At 36.6% G+C, this 12,291-nt stretch overlaps 1 protein-coding gene across 28 annotated transcripts in view; it reads right to left on the bottom strand.

The window, feature by feature from the left end:
- Nucleotides 1-5,271: 5,271 nt before the first annotated feature.
- The window catches only part of LOC125801692 (deleted in malignant brain tumors 1 protein-like), a 44,297-nt gene continuing 37,277 nt past the window's right edge, over nt 5,272-12,291 (bottom strand). For 18 of the 28 annotated variants that reach the window (XM_049478555.1, XM_049478559.1, XM_049478563.1 and 15 more), the window contains 8 exons: nt 10,425-10,605; nt 10,261-10,301; nt 10,121-10,186; nt 8,103-8,164; nt 7,281-7,378; nt 6,232-6,327; nt 6,061-6,131; nt 5,272-5,825 (listed from right to left, as the gene is read on the bottom strand). The gene's annotated coding sequence lies outside the window, so the exon portion shown is untranslated. Of the gene's footprint in view, nt 5,826-6,060; nt 6,132-6,231; nt 6,328-6,711; nt 7,379-8,102; nt 8,165-9,830; nt 9,931-10,120; nt 10,187-10,260; nt 10,302-10,424; nt 10,606-10,902; nt 12,285-12,291 lie in introns of those variants that run through there. The other 10 variants (XM_049478540.1, XM_049478543.1, XM_049478542.1 and 7 more) reach the window with 10 other exon arrangements.

The following is a 12,291-nucleotide window of genomic DNA, read 5'->3' as shown; positions in this document are numbered from 1 at the left end:
CTTTTTTGAATTAACAACTGATCTGGGTTACTGAATTTCTGCAATTGTTTTTAAGGATAGATCTGAGTGACTTGTTTTTTTAGAAGTAAAAAGTCTGGTCTTACAGGTGGGCATGCAACTCTAAACTCTTTAGAATCAGCAGTTTTAGAGGTGACCTTTTTCAGAAGCGCTGTCAGTGCCATTCTCATATAAAAGGCTTAAAATCAAATCTCAAATGTGCAGCTTATAATAGTAAATAAAATAATGTACTATGTAATTGTGTAGAACACAAACTGTATAAACACAAACTTTAATTCTAGAATTGATATACACTATCTGCTGCTCTCAGTACAAATGGATGGCTGGATCAAAAATCAGAGGGAAAATATTAAACTGGGGATTCACAAAAATGCTTTTTCTTAAGTTCTTAAGTTTATACTTAACTTAAGAGGTCTGTTTTGGTTATTTTTCTTAATGTTTATTTTGTACCAAAAATTCCAAAAATGGAATAATAATATATATACCTTTATGATACACTCACATTTCAGTGCTTGGTTTGACTCTGTTTTTTTATTTTCCTAATGTTTTCTTAAGCCTTCACATCAGTGTCTCAGCACTGGCATTCAGAGCCCCTTATTCACCATCGTACTCCATTGGACATTTCAGGGACAACAGCCTTTTTTGCCCAATTATAAACACTCTTCTTGTAAAAGTTATCCAGACATAGGTTAAAAAAAAAAACAAAAAAAAAAAACAGTTGAACTATAAAGTATTGAAAGACTAGGATACTAAAAGCCAGTAATGCTAGCCCTGCTAAGACGTCCCTTTGCTGGTTAACAAGATAGCCTCACAGTATACTGTATGTTTTTTTTTTTACTGCCCTTGAGCTTTTATTTTTTTTTATTTGTACTGCAGTAGAAATGTGTTTTTAGAAACTTGGCTTTATTTGTCTCACTATCTTTATATATCAGTTGCTTTAAACATTATAATGTTAAGCATAATTTTATTTATAAATTTAAATATAACAAAACATAAATGTTGTTTTAATAAACGTTAGCAATAAATAATCTCAAAATAACACATCTAAAATACAGCAGACTAATAGTTTAAACCATTAAACCCAGCCTTTCATTGAGCTGAGAGAAAATTAAGTGTGCCGTTCAATTTCCAACGTTAAGAAATGGGTTAGACAAGCTATACTAATGCACCATCCATCATCTCATCATCTCATAAGTCACAGTTCAGCTGTGACTTTTGGAAGAAACCAAAGTCAATGGAAAAGAGGGGGTGGGTGGGGGTGGGGGTTGTCTGAGATTTAATATAACAATATTATTTTAATATAACTGTTCATAGTTAATTAAAATAATTACTCTGAATTACATAAGAGTGCTAGTAAAATATAAAATAAAATAAAAAAATATATATATAAACATTTCGGGCACCGTAGCCCCCACACCTAGTTTTGAATGGTCGTGTCTCCTGTGATTCAGTCAGTAACAACAAGACGGTCGCCCTTTTCTTCGGCATCTTCAAGGAGTTTGCAGGAGGTGTAATTTATGGGGAACAATCATTAATGTTGGGTTAAATCTAGTGTTTTTTCACTCTAGTGCTGAAGGTCCGCTGCGCTGCTCTTTATATTGTGTTTCCCCTTTACTCTGTTTTCATTAAAAGCCCCTCAGTCTTAAAACAGCGGCAGTAAAACAGGCGGAGCGGTGGGCCTCCAGCAGCAGTAGTGATAACTCTGCCGGTGTAGAGTGGAGCAGCGCGAAGGGAGCTCTTTCAGTCCCGGTGAGTAATTTAGCTAGCTGGCTGTTTTAGCTCTCGGTGAAGCGCGGTCTTATTATAATACTAAACTACAGCGTGGTGAGACTATTTAAACTGAAGCGTGTTAATGGCGAATAACGCTGTAAGATAGCTATGGTGCAAACCGAGCTACGGTGGAGCTGGCTAAGCTAATTAGCTTAGCCAGCTCCACCGTAGCTCGCTAGCCTTAGCTTCAGTTAGCCCGATTACCTGCAGCAGCTGCCCGTTCAGAAAAAAAAACACAACCAGCGCTGTTTAAGAGCTGCTTTACAAGCTTCTCTCCCAGCATAGGGTGTGTTTTTCTCAATCAGCAGCTGCTTTTAAACCACGCTGTAGTTTAGTAATAAGATCGCGCTTCACCGAGAGCTGAAACAGCCAGTTAAATTACCTAACAGGACTGAAAGAGCTCCTCGGTTCTCCGGTCTAATTCGGTGTAAATAAACCAAAACACCTTTGGTTTATTTAGATTTAAGTTAGCAGTTTGTTCTCTTTAGACAAAAAACGAAAATAAGAATAAAAAAAAAATGAAAAAAAAAAAAAATAAAATAATAAATAATATTTATTATTAATAAAATAATAATAATAAATAATAATAAATCTGGCGCATGCGCAGAAGACCGCAAAAAATCGGTCTTCTGCGCATGCGCCAGATTTTACGGCCGCGCATGCGCAGAAGACCGCAAAAAATCGGTCTTCTGCGCATGCGCGGCCGTAAAATCTGGCGCATGCGCAGAAGACCGATTTTTTTGCGGCCTTCTGCGCATGCGCCAGATTTTGCGGCCGCGCATGCGCAGAAGACCGCAAAAATTTCTCGGCCGCGCATGCGCAGAAGACCGATTTTTTTGCGGTCTTCTGCGCATGCGCGGCCGCAAAATTTGGCGCATGCGCAGAAGACCGATTTTTTGCGGCCTTCTGCGCATGCGCCAGATTTTGCGGCCGCGCATGCGCAGAAGACCGCAAAAAAAATCGGTCTTCTGCGCATGCGCGGCCGTAAAATCTGGCGCATGCGCAGAAGACCGATTTTTGCGGTCTTCTGCGCATGCGCGGCCGTAAAATCTGGCGCATGCGCAGAAGACCGATTTTTTGCGGTCTTCTGCGCATGCGCCAGATTTATTATTATTTATTATTATTATTTTATTAATAATAAATATTATTTATTATTTTATTTTTTTTTTTTTTTCATTTTTTTTTTATTCTTATTTTCGTTTTTTGTCTAAAGAGAACAAACTGCTAACTTAAATCTAAATAAACCAAAGGTGTTTTGGTTTATTTACACCGAATTAGACCGGAGAACCGAGGAGCTCTTTCAGTCCTGTTAGGTAATTTAACTGGCTGTTTCAGCTCTCGGTGAAGCGCGATCTTATTACTAAACTACAGCGTGGTTTAAAAGCAGCTGCTGATTGAGAAAAACACACCCTATGCTGGGAGAGAAGCTTGTAAAGCAGCTCTTAAACAGCGCTGGTTGTGTTTTTTTTTCTGAACGGGCAGCTGCTGCAGGTAATCGGGCTAACTGAAGCTAAGGCTAGCGAGCTACGGTGGAGCTGGCTAAGCTAATTAGCTTAGCCAGCTCCACCGTAGCTCGGTTTGCACCATAGCTATCTTACAGCGTTATTCGCCATTAACACGCTTCAGTTTAAATAGTCTCACCACGCTGTAGTTTAGTATTATAATAAGACCGCGCTTCACCGAGAGCTAAAACAGCCAGCTAGCTAAATTACTCACCGGGACTGAAAGAGCTCCCTTCGCGCTGCTCCACTCTACACCGGCAGAGTTATCACTACTGCTGCTGGAGGCCCACCGCTCCGCCTGTTTTACTGCCGCTGTTTTAAGACTGAGGGGCTTTTAATGAAAACAGAGTAAAGGGGAAACACAATATAAAGAGCAGCGCAGCGGACCTTCAGCACTAGAGTGAAAAAACACTAGATTTAACCCAACATTAATGATTGTTCCCCATAAATTACACCTCCTGCAAACTCCTTGAAGATGCCGAAGAAAAGGGCGACCGTCTTGTTGTTACTGACTGAATCACAGGAGACACGACCATTCAAAACTAGGTGTGGGGGCTACGGTGCCCGAAATGTTTATATATATATTTTTTTATTTTATTTTATATTTTACTAGCACTCTTATGTAATTCAGAGTAATTATTTTAATTAACTATGAACAGTTATATTAAAATAATATTGTTATATTAAATCTCAGACAACCCCCACCCCCACCCACCCCCTCTTTTCCATTGACTTTGGTTTCTTCCAAAAGTCACAGCTGAACTGTGACTTATGAGATGATGAGATGATGGATGGTGCATTAGTATAGCTTGTCTAACCCATTTCTTAACGTTGGAAATTGAACGGCACACTTAATTTTCTCTCAGCTCAATGAAAGGCTGGGTTTAATGGTTTAAACTATTAGTCTGCTGTATTTTAGATGTGTTATTTTGAGATTATTTATTGCTAACGTTTATTAAAACAACATTTATGTTTTGTTATATTTAAATTTATAAATAAAATTATGCTTAACATTATAATGTTTAAAGCAACTGATATATAAAGATAGTGAGACAAATAAAGCCAAGTTTCTAAAAACACATTTCTACTGCAGTACAAATAAAAAAAAATAAAAGCTCAAGGGCAGTAAAAAAAAAAACATACAGTATACTGTGAGGCTATCTTGTTAACCAGCAAAGGGACGTCTTAGCAGGGCTAGCATTACTGGCTTTTAGTATCCTAGTCTTTCAATACTTTATAGTTCAACTGTTTTTTTTTTTTGTTTTTTTTTTTAACCTATGTCTGGATAACTTTTACAAGAAGAGTGTTTATAATTGGGCAAAAAAGGCTGTTGTCCCTGAAATGTCCAATGGAGTACGATGGTGAATAAGGGGCTCTGAATGCCAGTGCTGAGACACTGATGTGAAGGCTTAAGAAAACATTAGGAAAATAAAAAAACAGAGTCAAACCAAGCACTGAAATGTGAGTGTATCATAAAGGTATATATATTATTATTCCATTTTTGGAATTTTTGGTACAAAATAAACATTAAGAAAAATAACCAAAACAGACCTCTTAAGTTAAGTATAAACTTAAGAACTTAAGAAAAAGCATTTTTGTGAATCCCCAGTTTAATATTTTCCCTCTGATTTTTGATCCAGCCATCCATTTGTACTGAGAGCAGCAGATAGTGTATATCAATTCTAGAATTAAAGTTTGTGTTTATACAGTTTGTGTTCTACACAATTACATAGTACATTATTTTATTTACTATTATAAGCTGCACATTTGAGATTTGATTTTAAGCCTTTTATATGAGAATGGCACTGACAGCGCTTCTGAAAAAGGTCACCTCTAAAACTGCTGATTCTAAAGAGTTTAGAGTTGCATGCCCACCTGTAAGACCAGACTTTTTACTTCTAAAAAAACAAGTCACTCAGATCTATCCTTAAAAACAATTGCAGAAATTCAGTAACCCAGATCAGTTGTTAATTCAAAAAAGTGACAGACAAGTGTTACAGAGACATTAATATTTATTTCAATACATGTGTACTACAAAAACATGTTTCTGCACACATAACCATTGACCATTTCACAGTGGCAGCCTCGATTGCTTTATTTGATGTACACTCAAGCTTAAAGAGTAAGATTTACATTTTGGAGGCTTAATATGCTAAACTGACACAAACATTTGTCTTCATTTAAAGACAAAAAAAACATTTGACAAACAAATGCATAATATTGTGGTGTAACGCACGGCTCAGTAAAAAGCTCTTACAGTGAAGATGGGGGATGGACATAAAGTTGAGGTTATATAGCCCGAATCCAATCCCTAAACATCACTCACCTTTTATAAGTGTGTGAAAACCTACATTAGAGCAAAGATTTAGACCTTGTGCAGGGCTTAAGGGTTTTAGTTGAGATACACAAGCAAGTGTCGTCTGCTACATAAGTGCAGGGTCACTGAAAGACACGGTCACACCAAAGTCCTCCTTGTAGATGTCCCAGGTTTTGGACTTACGTGGGTTGTCCAGTTCCTCCCTTGACAGATAGAGCCTGTTTTGGGACCAAAGCATTATAGATTGCATTCAAGCAGCAGTCCATATGATTTTTCGTTTTACATTGAAAGCAGTAATGTTACTAAACTGAGAGGGGACAAAATATCAAAATATTCTAATTAATGAATTAAGTGGCCTGGCATTTTTATATATAAAATCTAAAACCAGAGTGGTCTGGTAGGTAAACAAAGCCAGTGTCTGCTTCTGAGGACAATGGACAGCAAAAAACTCACCTGTTGTTCTCTACAAATGAAGTGTTGAACCAGAAATAGAAAGGATAGTCCTCATACCCCTTTGGAAGACCCTGGGCATAGAGAACAATAGAGAAAAAACATTTTGCCAAACAACTGGAAAAAACGATGTCCATAAAATCATTCTTACGTTACAATAGATTGGGAACTTACAGCCCTGGATTCAAACATGACCTTAACATCACCACAAACCACTGGCCCTTCCTGAAAGCTGATCACCACGGCATTGTTTTCAGTATCTGGGAACAGCTGGTAAAATATGAGAACACAGTATATGAGCGAACAGTAAAATAAACACAAAGGAACATAAGACAAACATCTGAAAGACCTTTCCCAACAATTACAATGTGATTTATGTTTTTAGTGGGCTGCTACTGTCTTTAAAGGTTCAATATTATGAGCTTATTGAATATTTAAAAGTTGTTCTTTAGTACATATTTAAAATATGATTTGGGGTTAAGATGATACCGATTCACAAACGCTTTCACTAGTGTATGTATGTACAAAATCTTAGTGTATGTTTTTTCACACTATAGTTTGTTTGCTCTGGTCCAAGTCAGGTAATTAATTGATTCTCTTGGAGCATTTCCCTCATGGTTTGTTGTTTTAACAGAGGATAAAATTCAAGCTCACCAAAACGAGTCACAACAATCTTTGTAATCTGTTTGGTTGTTGGTCAGAGCTGTCTTGGCTGGGAGCAAGAAAGTAAACAGATTTCTGTGCAGTTTAACATGGAACAACAGCAGAGGTGGCATGTGTTCATTTGACTGACTCCACATCTTAAAACTGACAGAGTATGCTTGACAGATGGGTTGGATCAAGGTCAGATCATGTTCACATCACAAACCAACCAATTCAGAGTTCAGACCAACAGTTCTCAGCAGTCTCATTGCAGTTGTGATTACTGTACTCATCCATGTCCAAACAAACAGCACTACACGTAAATATGAACAGTTTATTTTGACACATAAAAAAGTAGGTGTGAAATCACCCTAAACTACTAAATCATTTAGGGGTTGTGGGATTAGCCCACTTCACATGTCTGTTCTGGATATGCCATATAGCTCTGGTTTTAATTAGGAAACCACTGTGTTTAAGGTTCACAGTTTTTCACTTTTTTGTACTGAAACTACTCTTGTCATTTGACTATGAGGAAGTAAATACAGGTTTATACTGTAGAAAACCTTTAAAAGTTAGCTTACCCTACAGTTCGTCTGCGTGGCACAGACACACTGGAACACCTGCTCTCTTTTCACTATGATCCGCACCTTCAGATCACTGCCATTGCCCTTTCCCACACCTGCACAACAAACACAGCAATGCCCAGGAGCATTAAATTACATAACCAATATACATAACAGTGCAGTCACTCTGAAAGGAGCAGACTGACTGCAGATTTTAATTGGAACTACACAGGAAACAGCCCCTAAACATACACTGCCCCCCAAAAGTACTTGATAAGTCAGTCTCATTTCTTTATTTCTGCTTTAGACTGAAAACAAATTGGGTTTGACATTAAAAGATGAATAGGAGACAAAAGGTCAACAATTCAGCTTTTGTCCGAACTTACCAATTTGTCTTCAATATTCATCTTTAAATTATATTTTTGTTACACCAAAATGTTTTCACTAGAGCAGAAGAAAAAAAATCAATTGGCCTCAGTGTTTCAATACTTTTGTAGGAGAGTGCAGACATACAGCTCTGGAAAAAAAAAACACTTAAAAATCTCATTGAAAACCTCTGGAATATAATCAAGAGGAAGATGGATAATCTCAAGCCATCAAACCAAGCTGAACTGCTTGAATTTTTGCAACAGGAATGGCATAAACTTATCCAAAAGCAGTGTGTAAGACTGGTGGAGGAGAACATGCCAAGATGCATGAAAACCATTTTTTTTCCCCAGAGCTGTATGTTTAACTACTTGGTCTCAGTCTTCAACTGAGCACAGCAGAAACTAAAGGAGCAGTTCTGACACACTGAATATATACATACACATTCACCTCACCTCAGGAGAAATACAGTACCTGCGCACTCTCAAACTAAACGCTGTCAATCAACCATGTACACACCATCGTACCCGTGCGCCCTGTTGCAACAGAAAAAAAACAGTTCTCAAGCTGACTTGATTCGAAATGCTCAAGGGCCCTTATCAAATATTACATTACAAACACATTTTCTTTTAACTTAAATTCAGCTGGTCAGCCATTGTGTGTTTGTTTCTTTAGTCTGGCACCCCTGCCGTCTATGAGACTACATACGTAAGAAGAAGAGGACAGCCGGGCATAAGCATAAACAGTGTACAATATGAAAAATAAAATACAGCGTCTACTTTCGAAATTTACTAAACCTCATGCGATTATTAAAAGATCTTAAAATTGTACAACATTCTACATCTATATTTGGTACAAAATATATTTGGCTCATTGTTAAACGGGTTACCAGAGTAACCACTCGACAACCACCTTAAAGACCCTAGCAACCATCTGGAATACAACTGCACAGAAATCAGCTAGGAACACAACACAGTAGCCATGTAGCAGCACCTTAGCAGGAAGTGGGAACCATTTCAGCAGTGAATATTATTAGTACTGTATCTTTAACATTGAATTCCATTTAATTAACTGTGTTCTGTGTCCATGGTTTGGTTTCCCAAACAGAGATTAAGCCTTTCATTTGTAGCAGAGATGGAGAGACAATAAAAACAGAAAGACAGTAAAATTAATCAAAATCTTGATTAAATACTTTTGCTAGTTTTAGTTTCCTCACTGTTTCCCCTGATTGTTGCAGTCACCAGGACAGTCATGTGTGAACTGTATACCTAAAGTCTTACACACCTGCCTAAAACAACTCTCTCAAACAGAATTGCTTTAGGTTTCTTCAGGTTTATGACCCCCCGTGTAACACTTCTCTATAAAAAAGTACAGAAGTACAAACTGTAGCTATGCAACAAACCTTTTTCTGCTTTTATGGAGAGTAAAATATTGGTCACACAATTCAAGTCAAGTCAATTCGTAAGCAAATCTATTTGAGACAACTAACTGCAGTTAGAAGTGACTGCATATTGATTTTTGCCCAGGACTAACAAAGTGGCTATAAGTGTCCAGCAGATTTTGGCTGGATCACCCACGGAGTTAAGCTGCAGAGCAAACTTCAGACACCCAACATAAACCCTATTGTGAAGCGATTAGCTTTATCAATGGAGTAATGCATTTTTTCTTCATGACATCAGGAAAATACAGTATTCTTTGCTTAAATGACTCAGGTGGGAGCAGCTAATCATTTTACGTATTGCATTCCCCATCAAAAACATGTGATAAGAATATTATAACCAACTTACAATAAATACAGAAATACAGTAACATGTTCATAACAAACAGCTCTGGAAAAAAATAAAGAGACCACTTTAGTTTCTGAATCAAGTTTCTCAGATTTTGCAATTTATAGGTATATGTTTAAGTAAAATGAATATTGCTGTTTTATTTTATAAACTATGGACAACATTTCTCCCAAATTCCAAATAAAAATATTTTAATTTAGAGCATTTATTTGCAGAAAATTATAAACAGCTGAAATACCAAAAAAAGATGCAGTTCAGCTTTGTTTGTTGTTTGATGGCTTGTGATCATCCATCTTCCTCTTGATTATATTCAATTTGGTAAAAATTGGTAAAATCAAAGAAATTGATCATTTTTAAGTGGTCTCTATTTTTTTCAGAGCTGTATGTAGGCAACAGGCTATGCTACACAATCACTTGCCTTAAGCTGAGAGAAGCTCTGCACCTCTGAGGAGTCATGTGGTTCACCTTCTGAATTTGACTGCTGTATAAAGCATGCACCTGAGATTTGCTACACCCTGACATATCCGTGCCATGAAGGAAGAAAAAAAAAACCTCCTCAGCTAAAATGAATAAGTGAATCCAGTTTGGATATGGCTTTAGACATTCAGCTGAACAACTATGGTGATGGGTTAACCTAAAAATCAAATCAAATACATATAGAAAACATTGATGATGTCTTTAAATCAGTGAAAACTTCAGCATCACCTTTGCCTCCTTTGCAGTGGATGGCAATGACATTCCCTCAAACTGGCAGTGTAGTTCAACATGTCACTGAGAACACACACAAAGTTCAATATGTGAATAAGAGCTTAGGTTCTCTGCCCAAACCCAACCCAAGGTCTGACCTGGCTCGAGATTTCCCACCACTTTCCTCAGGTTCCTCGGGCTAAAGAAAATAATATAGTTATAAGTTATTTTCATTTTATATAAAGCTATGAATCAAAATATAGCAGAAACAAATCAAACTGTTTTTAAAAAGTGCAAAGTGCACACTGTCCATATTACGCACTTCACCTGCCGCTGCGCTTTCCTCCAAATGTGCTGGCTGCTTGGCAATGCTGCATCAGCAGCAGCTCGAAAAGAAGCGGTGGCTGACTTCACATGTATCGGAGAAAGAGTGTGCTAGTCTTCATCCTCCTGGTGTGTTGGGGCATTACTAGTGATAGGGGGAGTCCTAACGAGTGGGTTGGCTGTGTAAATTGGGGAGAAAATGGGAAAAAAATATAAATAAAATTATAAAAGAATTTATTTTCTTTTCTTAAACCATGTTATATTATACTAGATTAGAGGAAAGTCATTCAGACATTGTTGTAGCCTAATGTTTAGGCCTTTGGATCATTGTTTGCATTGTTCATGTTATAATCTTTTGGAGATCTGTTCCTAATAATTAATAATATTTTTCTTAAATAATAGGTCTTATTCATTCTTCACTCATTCTAAACAGAACGAAAATGTTTTTAAAAGCTCAGTTTTAATGCTCTACTTACTCAAAAAATGTCAGGTTTAATTCGGGCTTTGGCTCAAAATGACAGTGTATGGGGCAGGTTGGGTCGAGCTCTAATGTGAATCCTTATACTGCATTCCATCTGAAGTAGGAATTCAGAACTGGAAATTTCCAAGTTCTAAGTAGAACATTTCAACTGGAATAAACCCACAAGTTCAGAACGCAAGATGGCTGCACCAAACATCAACAGTAGTAAAAGCAGTAGTATTTTACGTTTCATTAGCACGTCTAGCTTTTCATGTTTCCATTGTGTGTGTGAATGTGCGTCTGGTATCGCTGACAATGCAAAAAATTAACACCTGGGACATATAATGTGGGACATTTTTTGGTTACATTTGCTATAAAACACTGGTACATGATTAATAATTAAGTTGTAGTAAACATGAAAGTCTTTAGCTTATTTTATAATTCCCTCTGGAAAAAAAGAAAACAAGGGTAAAATATGTATACACATGTAGATTACAAATAGTGTTAACCTATAAATTTAAATTATTTTCTGTGCCTTTTCTATGCTTTCGCAGCACATTTTAATGACCATAGCGTGTTTAAAACATCAGAGTAGACAAGAATGTATATCAAAATTGATTATAGTAGGCCTATATTTACATTAAATATATTTAAATAATTAAAAAAAAACATTTATTTAAGCAATGCTAAGACACAATCTTCAATAATAAAATGAATTACTTCACTCTGCACTGATGTATTAATCAGCTCAGGCCCATTTTAAACACTGATAAACATTTCTAATGTTTAACCTGTAAACAGTATTTCACACTTTCATCAAACATGATATAGAATCTTCTGTTTAAAACTTTGAACAGAATCAATTTTTAAATAAACTAATTTGGCATATATCTGGCTGTCAGGGAATATGTTTAGGTTGTGTCTATATTGTGTAGATTCTTTATTTTTTTAACAGCTTTTAAATGCATCTGTTTAAATGTTGCCTTCACCATTACTGGTAATTTACTTGCATATATAACCAATATGCTTCCCAAAGAGTGGAAGAGAGCAAGAGCTTAATTACAGCCTAAACACCTAGATTTTTCTCTGTGAATTTACAGTTATATTCCATCTGAAACTCCAATCAAGTTATCAAATTATTTTTTAAATAGCTTTTCTCAGTCGATAAACAGAGTCGATAAACGGAGTCGATAAACAGAGTCAATAAATGGAAACACAAAGATCACAAAGAGTAAATTTGACTTTGACTTTGTTTTTTTTTCCAAAACTTATCCAGGCCTGAAAATGACTATTTTCAAGTTCCTTGACTTTTCCAGGTTTTTCATGATCTAACTTACTGCAGAGATTGTAAACTCTGTAATGATCAGGATGCTTTGTGTCCAGAAATATGGCAGCTTCCTAAATA

The sequence above is a fragment of the Astyanax mexicanus genome, chromosome 4, assembly GCF_023375975.1.
Source record: "Astyanax mexicanus isolate ESR-SI-001 chromosome 4, AstMex3_surface, whole genome shotgun sequence".
Classification (NCBI taxonomy): Eukaryota; Metazoa; Chordata; class Actinopteri; order Characiformes; family Acestrorhamphidae; genus Astyanax; species Astyanax mexicanus.
The sequence above is the reverse complement of the archived record's forward strand: the minus strand, read 5'-3'. Positions and strand labels throughout refer to the sequence as shown.